Genomic DNA, 11,088 nt, shown 5'->3' with positions numbered 1-11,088 from the left:
TGTAGGTTCAATTGTGTTGTGGTTTTAATTTTGCTGTTTTCCATAAATACTCCATAAATATTTATTTTTCACAAGATTGAAGTTGGAAAGAAAGCAGTCTCCCTCCTTTAATAATAATAGCTAGTATTTATTGAGCATTTATCATGCATGAGGCACTATTCCAAATGCTTTCCATATATTGACTAATTTAATCCTTATAATAACCCTATAAGTAATGCATTATTATTAACCCTGTTTAACAGAAAAAGCAAATGAAGTCTAGAAAAGCTGAGTATTTTGAAAAGCTGGGCTTCAAACCCAGATAGAACAACCCCAGAGCCCCCATTTTTAAGCCAGAGCCCCTTTGCTCCAAGAAAATCCGGTAAATATCCCACATCTTCAAGGAAATTCTTCTGGACTACTCTCACCCATACAGATGGACCTTTCTGACATCTCTTATGTTGCATTTTTGTGTAATAGTCTGTATCCAGTTTTTTCCCCAAACGTAATAAATGCCAAACACTTCTTAGATGCCCAGCCTTGTGTTGTACATCTTACCTGCATTGTTCCATTTTGCCTTACACTCTGTAGTGTTCTCTAACAACTGTGCTACATGTATTTATTTTCTCTCTGGAGAAATTGTGGCATTTGTGAGCACTGGGCAAACCATTATTCACAGCATCACTCCCCTACCTGGGGTCCTTATGCTCCAGTACCTGTTGAATAGATTGTTATTGTGCAATGGGTAGGGAGTTACCACATCTGCATTTATAGATAGGCACTGCCACTTTCCAGTTTCATACTATTGGGCAGGTCAACTAACCTCTCAGAGCCTCAGGTTCCTCCTTAGTAAAACAGGTCTCCCTTAACTCAACTGACACAGAATAGCTATTGCTATGTGCCTTATGCTGAACAAGGCAAAGGTAGACCCTGGCCCCAGGGGGCTTTCAGTCCACTCCCATTCTCCCAGGAGAATGCAATGAGATGATGCCAAGTGAAGTGCTTATTTAGCTCAAGTCTTGGGGGGAGGGGGTGGAGGCAGGGCATGTAATTACCACTCAATAAATGTTAGCTATTCATTCAATATATTCTATTTAATTAAAAGCAAACAATCCATTCGACATCAGAAGCAAATGTAATTAAACCTCATTCTGCACACATACAATATTCCACATCATGCCATCTTGAGCCTTTACTACTTCAGATCTTGCTTGCTACTTGCTCCCTCATGTCAGTAGCAGCCACACCAGGGCCTGCGAAATCAAGATGCCCAGTGCTCCCATTCTTTTTCTAGACTGGTGACCTGTCAAAAAAGAAGGGAGGAAGGCGGAGAAAGAGGGGTAGGGGAAGGAGGAGGAGGAGGGGAAGACGGAGGAGAAGGAGGAAGAAAGGCCAAAACCAGGGTCACTGAAACTGTGGAGTCTTTAAAATATTGACATTGGATAAATCAATTTAATTTTCAACAAAAATCCAAAGCTATGTGATTGTGTAGTTGTGAGAATTATTTTTAAAAATGGATTTGCTTTTTAAAATAAATTAATTCATAGTGTGTAGAGAAAAATTAATTCATGGTAGGTAGAGGAGTGAAGTCTGGTCACGGGACATATATTTAAGGCTGTTTGGGAAGTATTTTCTCCCAGCCCTGTCAGAGCATCTTTGGTGCTCTCCTTGTCAACTCATTCGAAGAGAATAGAAAAACTCTCAATAGGAAGTCGTTCATGAAGAATCCTCCTTTCCTCTCCTTCCTCTCCCATTTGCTGTGTTACACTCAGCACCAGATCAAGTTGGAATCTCTGCCCTGTCACTCATCAGCTATTTTGAGCTAACCTCTCTGAGCCTCCCTAGTTTCCTGTGAGGAACGCATAATAAAACAAAAATTGTTCTGAAGAATAAATGCCTGGTATGGGATAGGCTCGCCTTTTTTTTTTTTTTTTCTTTTCCTTTCTTTCTTTCAAGTGCAATGGCTTCAGATTTGCGGGGATCTCAGAAGTCATTTCGCCAGCCCCTCTCGGGTGGCTGGGTGCATTCTGCGCCTCCCTCAGCCACCGGTGCCTCATACCCTTTATTCTAACAGCATTCAGGTCCTGGGATGCCTGAAGCTGGGGAGGCAGAATCAAGTCCCGCCCAGCGCTTGGAGGAGTCAGAGGGAGCGATGGAGAGGCGCGGGCTGGTGACCCCCTCTTTCCCCTCCTCCTGGCACCGGCGCCCTTTCTCTGTCGGGGAAGGCTAGCCCAGCCCGCAGCCGCGCGCGGCTGGGGCCGAGGGCGCCCCCTCCCTTCCTCCCTCTCCCCCTCCTCTTCCTCCCCTCCCGATACAATGACTGGGCCGGAACAGCGCATCAGCCGAGCCTCATTGGCAGCGGCCGCCCCAGCCCCCGGAGAGGCGGCGGGCGGGGGCAGCTGGGGAGAGAGGGAGCCGAAAGCCCCGGCTGACAGCGAAAGGAGGTAGGCAGGACCGAAGGACGCGAGAAAGGCGGCCCGGGGCACAGCTGTAAGTGTGGATCAAAGCGAGGACGCACTGCGAGCGGCGGTGGCGGGGGCGACCTGCAGACCCGGGCCGGGGGATGCGGCAGGCGCTGGCTGCCCAGAGAGCCCGGGAGTCGGGCTGCGTGGCTCACGTGCTGAACTGGAGCTTGGACAGAGAGGAAGAGGAAGAAGAGGAAGGCAGCTGCCGCCGAGAAAGGCACAGCGCAGAGCGGACTTGCAGGACTGGCGCAGAGCCGGGTCTCCAGGTCCCGCGCGGTGCGCAGCCGAGACAATAAAGTAGCGGTCTACAGCCCCGGAGCGCCGCAGGGAGGAGGCGGCTGAGCAGGTAGGTGGGCGACCGCCCCAGGCTCCCCAAGCGTGCTGCCAGGGCGCGGCCGCAAGACGCGGCCACAGGCGCGCCCGGTGCGCCCCGGGCGCAGCGCGCACGTTTGGAGACCCCCAGCGGAGGTGCGGATCCCCAGAGCTTGGGAGAGTAGAAAACCCCGCCCTGGGGTTCAGGGTCTGGTGCAGCCTCCGCTGGAGTCCCTGGGGCACTTGGCACGGCTCTTTGGTCGCTTTGGTGGTATGGAGACAGGAAGTTTGGCGGTTTCGAGGCGTTGGCGTTGGTGGGGTTTGTAAATGCGCCGCCGGGGACCTCGTGCTTTGGTTGCCGCGCGTTCGTGGGAGGTCGGGAGAAGAGCTGATGAAGCCCAGATCCGGCCCCCAGAGATACTTCCAAAAGGCAGCGAAAAGAGTGGGGGGAAATCCCTGGAGTTAGCAGCGGACACTAAGGGTTTGGTTTGGCTGCGCTTTTCAAATAGGTGTGTCAGATCCTAGCCGCTCCTATGTTGGAGAGGCAGTGTGCATGTGAATCGCTTCTTATTTTGTGGAGTATTTCACTTTTCATTTTCATCTGGGGAGGAAAAAATAAATATAATCTTTAGCTCCTACTTTGAGAAGTGCCATTTCGTTTGGAGTAGAGGACAAACTCTTCCCTTGCATTGGATGTCCTGTGCTTTGAAAGATACTGAACAGTGCCTGCTCTTGTTCACAAAAGGGGTGAGACGTGTATTAAATCTTCTCCGGCCTGAGAAAGCAGCCGCGGGAGGAGGTCTCTCTCTCTCTCGCTCTCCTTTGTGTGGCCGCTTCCTTCCAGATGTGAGAGGGTTGGGCTGGGCGCTCCTGGGTGGAGTAATAATTATCCTGAACATTCCTGCGATCTGTTAGGACTTGTAAACATACCAGAGCCAAGTCCTCTGAACTTCGCGAACTGATTTGGTGTATTGGCTGGTACCCAGACGGCTGCGACTAGAGGCAGGGCCTTTCGGGAAAAAAGACCTTAGGGTGCTGATAGCGGCAGTCTTTCCGGAAAGCTGGTTGATGCTTGGAGATTAGGCAGTGGCGCCCCTAGAAACTTACTAGCCAAGTCGGAAGATGTGTACAAGATTATAGCGCGATCCCCAACGTGCTGTTTCCCGTCCTAAAGGGAATGGATCTGTGAGGTTTCCAAATCAAATGTCTAGAGGGGAGGAAAAGCAGCTTCGCCTTACTTAACCTCACCAAGACGCACTTTCATCTGTCATACACGTGCTGTGAAGAATGGTGGTTTAGAGAGCTTACTGTGTGCCAGGTATCCTGGTAGGCACTTTTGGGGCATCATCCGTAATCCATGAAGTGGTAAACCTAGCCCTAGAGAGAGATTAAGTAACTTACCGGAAGTCCCACCAGTAATCTGTGGTTTATATAAGATCTAATTTCAGGTGCCAGGCTCTTAACAAGACAGTGCCTCCGAAAGGGATGTGCTGCAATGGTGGTGTTAATGCAGATGAAGAAAATAATAACAATAATAACTACCATATATATGTATATATACACATATATATGCATATATACACACATATGTATATGTATATATACACATATATGTATATATACACACATATATATGTATATACACACACACATATATATATATATATTTTTTTTTGAGACAGAGTCTCTGTCGCCCAGGCTGTAGTGCAAGTGCCCGATCTCGGCTCACTGCAACCTCCGTCTCCCGGGTTCAAGCGAGTCTCCTGCCTCAGCCTCCCGAGTAGCTGGGATTACAGGCACACGCCACCATGCCTGGCTAATTTTTTGTATTTTTAGTAAAGACGGGGTTCCACCGCATTAGCCAGGCTGGTCTCGATCTCCTGACCTTGTGATCTGCCCGCCTCGGACTCCCAAAGTGCTGGGATTACAGGTGTGAGCCACCGCGCCCGGCCCATATATTTTTAATAAATTTAAAAAGATGGTGTTTAAGAGAGACTGACACTCAGTAAGCACTCTATGTATTTTTGTCTCTAAATTGTCACAAGACAGGTGGTGGATGTATTGGTGTTGCTACAATTCTTCTTCTTTTTTTTTTTTTCCCGGAACTCTGTCACCTAGACTGGACTGCAGCGGCTCAATCGCGCCTCACCGCAACCTCTGCCTCCTAGGCTCAAGCGATTCTCTTCCCTCAGCCTCCCTTGTAGCTGGGATTACAGGCATGTGCAACTACGCCCGGCTAATTTTTGTATTTTTAGTAGAGACGGGGTTTCACCATGTTGGCCGGGCTGGGCTTGAACTCCTGACTTCAAACGATCCACCACTCGCCTCGGCGTCCCAAAGTGCTGGGATTACAGGCGTGAACCACCGCGCCCGGCCATTTCTTTCTTTTTGTAATCTGAAAATGTTGTAATAAAAAGTAACACACACACACTCCCACACACACACCCCTTTTGAACTGTGCTTACATTTCCTAAAAGGGTGAGAAAAATTTAGACAACTCCAAGGACTTATTGAATGGTAGAAGTTTAATCACTTGTTTGTGACATCTGCAAGTAATATTAATCAAACATTTTATTTGCTTAAATTCAGAAATACAGGTGGAATGCATTTAAACAATATGGTGCTGGAACATGAAGAAATTACCTAAATACCGTATTTTAAGGTTTAATTTTCATTATCCATGGGAAAGTTCTCAGAAGATCTTTCCCCTGCAAGTGATCATGGTGATCACGATCCTGTTTTCCTGTATTAAACTTCACTTTGTTTTGAAATTAATAACTTTCCATGTTAGTGGCAGAAAAGTGAATGGGTTTCTCAAACAGGCAGATGGTTGCATTTGAGCCTAATCTAGAAAAGCGTGGGAGGAGTTAACTTCATAGCCACTCCCAAGTGTCAAATCAGCTGAAGTTTTTTCAGTAATGTTTATTGTCACTGGCCTCTAGTTTCAGCAAGCCTGAGAATCCTAGTTCTCCATTTGATTCCACAGATTTAATCAAGACTCTGCATGCTTTGAGCAGACCAAAAGAAAGTTTTGGCTAACTTACAATACAAATAGGGTACATGGAAAACAGTTAAAAATACCCTGCCTTATCCAGCCTGCAGTAATTATCTAGCAGGAAATCTTCATAGTTATCTTACACACATAAGTGAAGGTTTGAGGCTTATACTGCAAGTGATCTTTCTATTTCTCCCTTTAAATCTGCCCCAGAGATCTGATCGTATCATGAATGCACTATTTGTATATGTTCGGGACTGCTGAGGCTCACTGAAATGACTATCAGCCTATAGATAAATAATGTACTCAGCGCATCAGCAGGTCTTACATGTATCTTCCTTTACTTACGTATGTGGTTGTTAGATGTGGTTGTGATTTTGTTTTAGATGGAAGATTCTGGGGGGATAATTCATGTATTTCTAAGCCAGTAAAATGTTTTTTTTTCCTCCTCTTCTGACAAATATGTGCCATGGGCAGTTAGAGAGAAGTGGTAAGATAACAATTTTCTGTTGCCAGATGTTTGATAAACCCTCTAGGTAATTTAGAGGCCAAATCTCTTATTCTCCCCAATGACTGGATTTACTGAAATTATCATGTCATTTCTTATCTCATTCTTCCTGGTGAAATCAATTTTTAACCTAATCTCATAAGACAGTGTTTTTTCAATATGAAGGTCATAAAATCCATTTAGTGGGTTACTACCAGTATTTTTTTTAGGTATAACAAGACAAGTGTCAGCATCATCATATGTTCTAAGAGTTCTGTAATTTCATGAAACTTTGAGTCACTCCTATGTGCATTCTGGGTTGCAGTATAAAATGTGATTCTTAGCCGTCAAAAAGTTTGAAAAGCACTGCCACGGGATGCATGTATCTGTTAGTGCTATTTTGATAATAAGTTACAAACCCAAATTTAAGTGGAATTAGGGTATTATATATATGCATATATAGAATATATATATTTTTTCTTACATATGGGTTCAGGTTACTAAAAGGTACACGGGTAGGACTGACTTCAAGAGCATCTTGCTTAGGGCTAAACAGTGACTTCAGGATCTGGTTTCTTTTCATTCCTCAGGTCTGCCTTTTTCTTCTTGCCTCTGTGTATTGGGGTCCTTCTTGGGTGACAAGATGACTGTATACTTGGTGGTTTACGCAGTTTCAAGTTCAAGTCCAGCAACCAAAAAACTCCCCTTCCCCAGTTGTTGAACAAAAAGTTTCAAAATGAGCTCTGATTCGCCCAATTAGCACGGCTGGAGGAAATCTGTGTTAAGTGGCTTCTGCAGAGGTTGAGGGCTTTGCCCCAGCAGTGGAGTCCTACCCAGACCATATAGATGGAGGACATCAGCGGGCTGGACTGCCACATGAATACAGTTGTGGAAAAAGGGGGAAATTAAGGCTAAGAAAGTCTGGAATAAATATTCACCGCAGGGTACAAGTGCCTAATGCACATAGGCTGATTCCTCTTCTTTTTGATGCCGCAAATAATGGAAAATGAGCTGAATTGTATTCAGGCAAATAGGTTATCAATACGATTTTTCATGTGTGTAAGGAAAACTTTAGCTGTCACTTTTAACGTGGTCAATATCAGGACTTATGAGATCAAGATGCAGAACAAGTCAAATTGATAGTAGTTACTTTATTTTCCAATGACACTGAGAAGAAAAAGGCAGATATATTGATTAAAAACCCACAGCCGTCCCAAAACCTCTTACAAGGGGGTGATTGTGATCCTGTTTTCATTTATGTGCAAATCTTGGAAGACATTTATTTGAATCAATTTGCTGTGCTAATCTAATGAAAGCAGTTATTTAAGTAGTGTCTTAGAACAAAGTATTTGAAGAATACACCTCCTTAAAGCCCAGGGCAAATGAGTGCTCTATTCTGCAGCTCTTCAGCCTTGAGGTCTTTACTTGGGTCTGTGTTACTTTGTCGTTAGAGATGTGCTGCTTTTAATTGTCCTCTGTCACTTTATGTACAGTTATCCAATGGGAAAGGGGGCCCTAGTGTGTACAGCTGTGAGGACAATGTTCACTCACAGCAGAGGGGCCCTAGAAGTAGGGCTTGCCTGGGTCAATCCTTGTTAATGTCTATGCCTCCGGTTTGGACGATAAATTATATGGCCACCCCATGTATAAAGGCTACTGTTTTAGGGGGCCACGAGTAGGCATCTATTTAATAGACTAAATTATGTGATAAAGAATTCCTGGTGGGGTGCACTGTAATCCCAACATTTTGGGAGGCCGGGGCAGGAGGATTGCTTGAGCCCAGGAGTTCAAGACCAGACTAGGCAACCTAGGAAGACCTCATCCGTACTTCAAATTTTAAAAATTACCTGGCTGTGGTGGCACATTCCTGTAATCCCAGCTACTCAGAAGACTGAGGTGGAAGGATCACTTGAGCCCAGGAGGTTGAGGCTGCAGTGAGCCGTGATAGTGCCATTGCACTCCAGCCTGAGCAACACAGCAAGACGCTGTCTCAAAAAATAAAAAATTAAAATAATTAAACTGAGGAAGTCCTTACCATAACTGAAAGATAAAACTCCAGATGCCTTCCCTCCCGGGAGCGGGAGCGTTACCAGCGGCACCTCACCCTCCTTCTGACTTCCATAGCAGGATCATCCAGGTCTCCTGAATCTGAAAAGCCAGATTCTCCTGAATCTGAAAAGCCAGACCTGAGCTGCAGCAGCTTCCCGGTGGGGTGCCGCCTCCTACCCCCTCACTGTCCTCCCCTCCTCCCAGCTCCCCCACCCCCCACAGGGTGGTAGAGGCTCTGCAGGTGGGGGAGCAGTGCTGGGGCACGTCGGCGGTGGCCATCAAGCTCTACATCCTGTACAAGTACCCAACATTGGACGTCCACCGCTTCAGGTACCTGCTGAAGTAGGCGCTGGCCATTGGCACGTGCCGCAGCCTCCTCGCCAGACCCCTCAACTCCAAAGCCAGGGGGGCCACTGGCAGCTTCAAATTAGATCCCAAGCGCAAGAGGAAAATCCAGCCCAGGAAGATGGCCCCCCGACGGTCCCCAGGAGAGCGGGAGAGGCCAAGGGGAAGGGCCCCAAGAAGCCAAGTGAGGCCAAGGAGGATCCTCCCAACGCGGGCAAGGTGAAGAAGGCAGCCAAGAGGCCAGCAGAGGTGCAGAAGGCTCCTCCCAAGCCAGGTGCAGCCACAGAGAAGGCCCGCAAGCAAGGCGGCGCGGCCAAGGACACCAGGCCACAGCCGGGCGAGGCTAGGAAGGCACCCCCAAGCCAGACAAGGCCACGCAGGCCCCTTCCAGTGCCAGCAGGCTCAGTAGGAAGGCAAAGGCCAAAGGCAGCAGGAGCAGCCAAGGAGATGCTGAGGACCACAGGAAAACCAAAGCTGGGAGTAAGAGTGTTCAAAACCCACTGTCAGCAAGGTCAAGAATGGTGCTGCTTCCTCAACCAGAAGGTGGCAGGCCAAGGCCAAGGCTCCTAAAGGGCAGCTGCCTAGGGGGCTGGGCAGGGGCCAAACGCTAAGTCTGCTTCTGTTGCTAAGGACAGTGGCTCCAAGGTGGTGCCTGCACACCTGTCCAGGAAGACAGAGACCCCCAAGGGCTCAGGAAAAGCTGGACTGCCCATTACAGTCTCCTCATCCCAAGTGTCTAGCCAGAGGGCTGTATCCTAGGGCCGGAGGCAGGGGTGGAGAGAGACCGAGCCTCTGCCCTAGTTTTCATTCTTCAACAAACCACTGCTCTATTTATTTCATCGTAAGCTATTTATCAATAAAGACTTTTGTTTCTTTCCCCCACCCCCAACACATACACACAAAATCTTGTGCAGATGTAAAGGCTCAACAAATAATGGTAGAACTAATGGTAACAATGGCAACACATGGTTACCAATTCACTTATGCTGGTAATTGCTCTGTGATGTCCATGAGGGTGCCCTCATTTCAATGCTCACCACACCCTATGAGGTGGGGACTCCTAACACCCCTCACTATACAGCCAAGGAAACTGGTTATGCGGTTGCCACTTGGCCAAAATCACATAATATTTGTTGAGTTTGCAAAGTGTGCATGTTGACTAGTGTTTTATAAGAAGGCAGGACAGGTCATTGTTGTGAATACTGGTTGTAGCTTCAGAGGATCTACACTCAGATCTATCTTTGCTTCTTACTAAAGGTGTGCTTTGACCAAGTGACTTAACCTTTTTTGTGCCTCAATTTCTTCATCCATAAAGTGGGGATTATAAGAATTCCTATCTCATCAGGTTATTTTGAGGATTAAGTGACAAAATACAAAGAAGTGTTTCATGTAGTAACTGTGGTGGAGTAAATACTAAAAACATTCTAGCCATTATTAATTTGTGCTTTGTAGAGGCTAGGAAAAAATTAATAATTCATATTATTTGTTGAACACCAACTATGTCCCACATTTTAAGCTAGGCATTTTTTAGTTGTCTTCTTTCTTCTTACAAATCCTCTGAGATGGGTGTTATGTCCGCTTATTGTTCATTTTACAGATGAGGAAAACTGAGATTCAATGAAATGAACAAGTAATGGAGCTTTAGTTTCAACTCCAGGTCATTCTGACTCCGGAGCCTTTGATCTCATAATTATAATGTCATATTTTTTGACTTGGAAGGGAGCCTTAAGATCAGCTAACCCGTAAAAATAAGCCCCAAAGAGAGGCTGTGATATGACAAGTCATTAAGGGATGGCGCAGGGCTAGAACCTAGGTTTTCAGCCTCCCACAACCATCTCTGTCTTGAAGACAAGTGCATTCACCCCATAGGATAACTATGCTGAGTGGGCACAGACACCGTTCAGGAGCACCGGACTTAGATGTCTTCTAATCCAGCTACAAAAAGTCTAGAGCTGTGTTTGCTAAAGTGGGTAGGTATATCCCTGGTGGTATATGAGTTAATTTTAGATGATAGATAGAGAAACATTTTTCCTTATTGGCTATTTATTTTAACGTGTACCAGAAAAAAAATTCACTTATACCTTCATGTCTTGCAAAAGATTATATTCCTTTCTGCCTTGCTGAGCAAACTATTAACAGATTGAATAGTGTTGCTTAGAACGAGGCTGAGAAAGAAATCATGTCAGTGTAAAAATATGTGTTAGGTAAAACACAGTGTAGATAGTACTGGAAAATGGCAAAACCTATGAAGGGAAGATGTGAATGACTGAAGTCTGGGAAATACTGGACTGGAGAGATGTTTCCTGAACTTGGTGCACACAAACCACTTGCGGATCAGATTCTGATTCGGCAGATCTGGGATGGGGCCTGAGACTGCATTTCTAACAAGCTCCAAGTGATGCCTATGGTGCTAGTCTGTGGACCATACTTTGTGTAGCAAGGGATCAGGGAACCTG

The 11,088-nt window shown here is 46.2% G+C and overlaps 1 protein-coding gene and 1 pseudogene across 4 annotated transcripts in view; both read left to right on the top strand.

The window, feature by feature from the left end:
- The first annotated feature begins 2,409 nt into the window (after window positions 1–2,409).
- Window positions 2,410–11,088, top strand: part of FRMD4B (FERM domain containing 4B) — a 360,118-nt gene continuing 351,439 nt past the window's right edge. For all 4 annotated transcript variants that reach the window (XM_074032675.1, XM_074032676.1, XM_074032681.1 and 1 more), the window contains exon 1: window positions 2,410–2,790. The gene's annotated coding sequence lies outside the window, so the exon portion shown is untranslated. The remainder of the gene's footprint in view (window positions 2,791–11,088) is intronic.
- Window positions 6,214–9,423, top strand: LOC135969457 (histone H1.8-like; annotated as a pseudogene).

Source organism: Macaca fascicularis, chromosome 2 (assembly GCF_037993035.2).
Source record: "Macaca fascicularis isolate 582-1 chromosome 2, T2T-MFA8v1.1".
Classification (NCBI taxonomy): Eukaryota; Metazoa; Chordata; class Mammalia; order Primates; family Cercopithecidae; genus Macaca; species Macaca fascicularis.
This window is presented reverse-complemented; position numbering and strand designations above follow the sequence as displayed.